This window comes from Kryptolebias marmoratus, linkage group LG11, assembly GCF_001649575.2.
Source record: "Kryptolebias marmoratus isolate JLee-2015 linkage group LG11, ASM164957v2, whole genome shotgun sequence".
Lineage (NCBI taxonomy): Eukaryota > Metazoa > Chordata > Actinopteri > Cyprinodontiformes > Rivulidae > Kryptolebias > Kryptolebias marmoratus.
In genome coordinates this window covers 1,975,595-1,983,031 of record NC_051440.1, presented here as the reverse complement: position 1 = coordinate 1,983,031, position 7,437 = coordinate 1,975,595, and the positions used below count along the sequence as shown (strand labels likewise).

The window sequence follows — 7,437 nt, the reverse complement described above, 5'->3', positions numbered from 1 at the left end:
GAGTGTGGAAGGCAATGAGCGGGTTTTAAAGACTGAGGATAATTAGGTAAATGGAGACAGGTGACGTGATTACAAAGTGGGGACAGGTGTAGGTGTGGCCAGGAGATAAAGAGAGATTGAGGAGGAGCAAATGAAACATGAAACAAGAGACAAGACAGAAACCAAGCAAACCAACAAACCAAACAAAAACAAAAACCATAACACAGAAAAAACCCAAATCACCACAAAATCAAATATCTACAGAGTAATACCAATAAATATTTCCCCCCTATAAAGTGACTGTCCTAATTCAACTCAGAGAAAATATTATTGAAAAGTACAAGTCAGAGGATGAATACCAAAGGTTTTCCAAGGTCATAAACATCCCCAGGAGTTCTGTTAAATCCATCATCAAGAAATGGAAGGAATATTTCTTGATGATGTAAATCTACCAAGAGCAGGCCGTCCTCACAAACTGACTGAGCGTGAAGAAGGAGAATAGTGAGAGAGACCACCAAGTCACCTGAGAGCTCTCTGAAGGAGGTCCAGCTTCAGCAGGTGAGATGGGAGAGACTGAGCTATAACAGCTGTTGATCAGGTTGTTCATCAGTCTGAGCTTTATGGAAGAGTGGCAAAGACAAAAACACCGTTGAAGACAGTCTGGCAAACAGCATGTGGAAGACTTTATGGCCAAGTACTTCTCTGCTGTTGGCTCTAGTGGGACATGCCCAGAAAACCTTCAAAGGAGGCATCCTGAAGAGATGTGAAATATGTGAAATAATAATGACATGTGAGAGGGGTGGGCATTTAGAAGCTGCAGCTTCAGGCTTTACCCTTTTTTTGGCTGCTTGTATTATCTGTTTATCTTAGACTTTGTTAATTGGTATATTTGTTTTGTTTTCTTTTTTGTTTATATATATATATATATGTATATATATATATATATACATATATATATTTTTTTTTTTTTAAAAGAAAGAGACCACCCGCGGAGGGTGAAAAGGGAATTAAAATATATATATATATATATATATACAAAAAAGAACAAACAAAAAATTAAATTATATCCACATATATATAATTTTATTTTTTTCACTTTTTGTTTTCTTACACTTTTCGCTTGTTTTATTTGCAGTTTCAAGTATTCACAAAAAACAACAACAAAAGAGCTAGTGCAGCACTGTGTTCCTTCAACGCAGACAACCTGAGAGAGAATGAATGGCAGGACCACTGTCTTAAAAGAGATGGGGCCCAAATAGACAAAAATTAAATGAATGAAAAGCTATGGTTGTCTGCATGGTTGTCTCTCCCTCTGTCCGAGATTGAAAGCATTGACTGTTTATTAGAAGGCAAAGCTTGTGGCCCATAATCATTTAACATTGTTTATTAGACACAACATGGTGCCATTAATGTGTTCCAAGTAGCTCAAACTGCTCAAAACGCGTCTCATAAGCCCAACTTTGCATCAAACACGGAGAGCATAATTCACAGGAATACTGCCGTATCACAAAGATCTGGGACCAAAGGTTTTGAAACAGACCTAGTGTTAAAGATTTTACTTCTAAGGTAACTGCAAGGACATTACTGTACTGTATGTAGCTGGGAAGATGTTACTGTATACAGTTGTATCTAGGAAGAATTATTTTGTACAACTTGAATGAACATAATTGCTGTCGTAAAGCAGCATATTAAACAATAGGTGAGTCATTCTTAGAGCAATATTTGTCTGTGTGAGGCTCTTGACTATATGTAGTAAAAGATTTGAAAAGAAAAGAACCGTTGTTGAAGCATAATGCTTTTTATTATTCATTTATTATTATTTCCATAAATACCAGACAATACTGCGACAAATTTCAAGTCCATTTTGCCCATCCCTAGTAGTGATAGTTTTGCAATGTACTGCATATTGTTATTCATGCAGAAAAAAGGCCTACCCACAGCAACTCAGTTTAATAAAGCAGGAAATGCAACCCCTCTTTAGACTTGATGTTTTCAGAGACTGAAAGATCCCCAGTGCGTGTTTACTGCCTTCTGCCTGCATCAGTTGGACAATCAACAGTTTATCTGGTAATTTGCATTAAAAATGGCATCCCTAACTGTTAAAAATGTTATCACTGTTACCAAATAAAACTCTTCCCAATTAAACCTACTCTTTGGTCATTATTAAGGAAAAAACTGACAGTCATACAGTCATCAAGTCAAAATGCTTGCAACTTAAAGCTAAAACCTTTCATGAACAGACATTTTATTGGCATCTTCTGTATTGTAATATGTGTCAGAGTTTGACTGCCTTCAGAGAACTTAAAAGCATGGAAAGCAAAATCAAAACTATCTGAAAAGAATAATATCACTGGCCAACAAGCCAGCTTTTTTTTCTTTTTCTTTTTTTTAACTGTAGATGTTAGGAACAGCTGTGATCCAGAAATAGAGTATTAATCCACAGATCCTTCACAGCTGCTATACATTGCAAGTAAAATACCATCACTGTTGGGCAGAAATGTTGTATGGCAAAAACACAACTTTTCAGAAATTGGAAAAAATAAACAAAAACGACAGGAACAAGAACAAAATGCCTTTCTGGAAGCACAAGCTCTTTTGGACACTTTTCATTGATTAGTCAGCCATAAAACCACAGACAGATGTGAAGGCTGATCAGTACAAGAGATACAAGATTTTGGTCCAACAGCTTTTACTTGCAATGTTTAGCAGCTGTGATAAAGCTAGATGATTAATACTCTATTTCTGGACCCTCTGCTTTTTTTTTAACTTTGACAGTTAAAAAAAAAAAGCTGGCTTGTTCTAAAACAAGAGATCTGCAATGATGACATGCCATTTCCAACCTAAAGAGCATTGGTCTGTGAACCAAAAGCAGGCAGGGAGGAATGAGGGCACAGCAGAGTATCTCAGGAGATGGAATAATGTCCACAGGGTTAAGTATGTGTCATGATTTTTGGCTTAGGTGATTTTAGGTTAAGTATAAGATTGTCTCGGGAGGAAAGGTTTAGGAATTCACAGCAACCCAACACTAAAGAATGTCCCCAGATGGCCAAGACATCAAAGCATGTCACAAAAATAACTTATCACTATGCTGACCTCAGTAGCACATGCACTGTTCACCTGTTTCACACAGTAAAAATAAAGACTAGATGGTCATACAAAAAGCACTTCATACAAAATAGAACCATGGTTTTAAAACACAAAACTAGGCTTTAATGACAACTTCAAATTCAAACAACATTTGAGTATGGATTATGTGAGCATTGAAAAGTTGAAGTAAAGCTGAAGCCTCTCTTGAAATATTCAAAAACCAAATAAGGAAATGTCTGGGTGAGGAAATCACTCCTCCAACACTGGAAGCTTCCTTAAATATCTAAATCCTTGAGGAGAACTCAGGCTAAAATTGGTATACAGGGATTAAAGTGTCTTTTAACTGATCGAGCCTTGAGATTAGACCCGGTCTTCCTGTGAACACGCCTTTCTGAGGTGCTGACAGGAAGATAAACATTGATGGACTGGTTTTCAGTTTAATGCCTTGTAGTGGTGTTGTTTTTCAGCATCCCACATCATCAGGCTGTTCATCATTGGGTTTGTTCCAGCAGGAGACTGTGAACTTGCCAAGACTGAAAACTACTCCTTCAAGACAATATTTTCTGAGCTGTTCATCTGAACAGCTGCTGGAGTTGAAGAAATGCTGTAGAAACCAAATACTTCCAAAATCTGCTCAAAACTTAACTTCACAACATACCAAAAACATTCAAAAGTATTAATACTTTCAAAAGACATGATTTTTTTTATCGTTAAGTTAGCGTCATTATGAAGTATTTAAGACATCTATCCCCATGAACCTCTGACATTTTACTGTTGTAACACATATTTATCCATTTTATTCACAATGTGATAAATTACTGGTTACATTTCTGCATAGTTTGATAGCTGTATAAATAAACCTAAAACTATCTGCAAACCATCTGAGACCAAACCTTAAAGAATACTTTTAGGAACTAACATGTATTTGTAACAGTTGTGTTACAAATGTGTAACAAAATAAAAGCATCCCAGTCAGCTGTCATGCAAGTAGCCACTAGACAACATGCTTTGTCTTCTGAAACACACTTAAGTTGTATCAGAATGGAAAAGAAAGATGTCTTACTTTAACCAGGCAGAGTTATTTGAGTCACAAAGACACGGGTTGAGTCCCAGGCAGATGAAGTGTTACGGAGGTATATATATTGCAATCACAGATAGACCTCAATCCCCTCCACACTCTCTTTATGGAAGTGGATTACTGGTCAAACCAATGAGCTGGCAAGGTCATGAAATACAGTACACTGTCATCCAGCCCCTTCCAGAGCTAGCCACATTATAAATAACCCATACTTGTAGATTGTTATTTATTTTACCTTCTCCTCTAAGCCTTTGACAAAAAACAATCAAGGAAGTAATTGTAGTTCACAGGTGACATAAGTACTCACAGAAGAAATTAGGGGTTTGATATAATGCAAGAAAAAAACTGAGCAAATCCTTGCTTTGTTATATTATCATTAATATTAGTTATTTTTAATGACTAGATAAAAACATGTTGGACTGCTGCAGCTCCATGGTTCAGGAGAAATGTAAAAAGAATTGGAAAAGTACCAAAAAAAACAACAACAAAAAACAGATGAATGTTTGCAAATGCAACTCCAATTATAATAATATTACAAATCAAAATTATACAAAGTTAGTACCTTATTATTGAACAGAGTATGGAAAAAAAGGGGAAAGCTGTTCATCTAAAATAAGCAAATGGCTAGTCAAATGAGGGTCTGTTTTATATTGTTTCTCGAGCTCATAAAGCAACTCTTTCAAAAATGCAATACTGGTGTTGCTGTTTCTCAAACAAACAATGTGAGCTGAGCATGATAGATATGCTAATGGTGCTGAGACCACTGAATGTAACAGTCCAGGGGTAATCAGGGGTATATTTAATAAAACTTGCTGAAACTGATACATTCAACAGACTTGTCACAAAGCACAAATACAGTTTATCTGTTTAAAAAAACACAGCTTTCCTGATTTTTCCACATGGGTAGTTCCACTTCTCTTCAAGCTCGGGTCCTCTAACCTGTGAGCTTGAGGGTTCTGCACAGCATTTTAACAGTTTCCTAGGACTGCACTCTTCTGATTTTTCCTCTTTCAGCCCTTGGTTTCTCCAGCTTCTCATGCTACTTCTTCCTGATGTTACAGTCACTTGGGACTTCTACATCTATCACCACTGCTTTCTTCTGTATCTTATCTATCACTACAACATCTGGTTGGTTAGCCATCACCTGTTTGTCAGTCTGAATGTGGAAGTCATCTTAACCTTGCCATTCTCTACCACCTTAGGTGGAGTCTTCTACTTTGACTGTAGGACTTCCAGTCTATACTTGATACAGATGTTGATACTGTTTGGTGCTGATGTTATTCTGGACTTCACAAAATGTGAAACAATGAGTTTAAACATGGTTTTAAATGACAAGAAAATTCTTGTCAATCTTTATTGTCAATGTTAAGGAGGGCTTAGCTCTGTTACCTTATTTATACCTGCCATCCCTTGTTCAGTAGTCTCATTCTGGATTTTTTTGGGAGCAAAAAACCACCCAGACTGCGCCATCAAGTCTTACAGAGGCCCAAAGCTCTGGGTGGAATGACACTATCTTACCTCTTGTATTATTACTGGGCAACTAATAAAAGAAATCTGAAATATTGGGTTCAGTTTGAGGAGAATTAATTTCCTTCATCATGGATGGTTATAGAAGCAAATTATTGTCACCCAGTAGAATTGAATGCCTTACTTCACTCACTTCTTCACTCTTCTACTTCTAGTGACACTAAGAATGTGATAGTGACTGCTTGTCTTAAAATATGGGCTCAATTTATAAATGATAATAAATGATGAATACTCCTTTGATCCTTTGCAGGAAATGACAGTGTCAAAGCAGCATTAAACAACAGAAAAAAGAGATTGATACAAAAATAATAATGCTAATACTAAAATACTAAAACTAAAAATGCTGATATAAATACACTAATGCTAAAAATATAGTGCATAAAAATACATTTAACCAAAGTGGAGGTACATTAGTAGTATACATTTCATACACATTTAGTATACGTTCTTTCATTGCTCATTGTAGAGCTTGATGGCAGCTGGCAGGAATAACCTCTGGCAACGGTCAGTCTTACACCTCGGAGCTGAAGGTGCCTGTTGTTATTCATGATGGCATTTATTCTCCTTAGCATCTTCACCTTAGCCACCTGCTCAACCCACTCCAATGTTATTATGATGGTGGAGCTTGCCTTTTTTTTTACAGTTTGTCAAGTTTTAACTAACATGTGAGCCCCCCAGAACACCACCCCAAAGAACAAGACACTGTCTATGACAGTCCTTTAGAAGGAGCACAGCAGCGACTGGCATTTATTAAAAGACAGCAGTCTTCTTAGAAAGTACAGCCTGCTCTGTTCTTGTATGCTGTCACCATGTGGCAGGACCAGTCCAGCTTGTTGTCCAGCTGTACACTTAGATACCTGTAGTTGGGGACACACACTTCACCTCTGTCCCCTGAAAGAAAACAGGCTCTAGTTTGAGCCTCTTTTTCCTAAAATCATTAACCATCTCTTTGTTCAGCTTCAGATGGTTATGTGTACATCAGTCTGCATAATTATAACTAATATAATATATTATAATTATAAAATATATTTTTCAGTCAGTTATAATTATACCAGTCAGCATCATTTCAATGTCATTTTGGCTGCAAACACACTCTGTTGGAGCTCCACTTGCAGTGACTCATATTTCTCTTCTGTCTTTCTTAGATAACATGTTCTATATATGGACTAGGTTAGGTATAACAATCTGGAGAGATTTGTATGATGATTCTATTTTGCTTCTTTTCAACACTTAGTAAATGATTTTTCTCTCCCTAAAGATGTTTTTTTTAGATACCTTCAAGCTCGACATTAGATTCTTTGATTTTCAAGTGTTTCTACAACCTCCCTCCTCACTAAGAGGAGTGATCTATTCTATATATTCAAATACTTTTGACCTTTCAACACTAACAACTTTATGGGAGACAGACTTGGGACTTTTGATTTTAAACAAGGTTTTGAGGGAGGTTTTAAAAATGGTACACTGATCTTCAGTCTGTGCTTGGCCCATTTCAACCTTGGAGAGACTCACACGGAGAGATAAAGACAATTAAAGCTGCAAGCAGCGTTGGATGGCCCTCGCAGCTCAGCGCCGCTTCGGACTATGGCGACCGCGGGAACTCTGGCGCACTTCCCCCGCATTTCCCGTGCACTTCCCGCGCCCTCCACTAGGTGGCGCTCTGGGAAAACATCCGAAATCGCCTTCAGTCCGGATAGTTACGACTCCTGTGGCATGTTGTGAAGTTTCGCCCTCCTACGTCGAACGGTTCCAGAGTTAGAGCACGTGTG

At 37.4% G+C, this 7,437-nt stretch overlaps 1 protein-coding gene across 2 annotated transcripts in view; it reads right to left on the bottom strand.

The window, feature by feature from the left end:
• Positions 1-4,237, bottom strand: part of LOC108248120 (troponin I, fast skeletal muscle-like) — a 23,754-nt gene extending 19,517 nt beyond the window's left edge. Inside the window, exons 1-2 of one of the 2 annotated variants that reach the window (XM_017436650.3) lie at positions 4,130-4,173; positions 503-595 (exon numbers count right to left, since the gene is read on the bottom strand). The gene's annotated coding sequence lies outside the window, so the exon portion shown is untranslated. Of the gene's footprint in view, positions 1-502; positions 596-4,129 lie in introns of both variants that reach the window. The other variant, XM_017436649.3, reaches the window with a different exon arrangement.
• Positions 4,238-7,437: the final 3,200 nt, after the last annotated feature.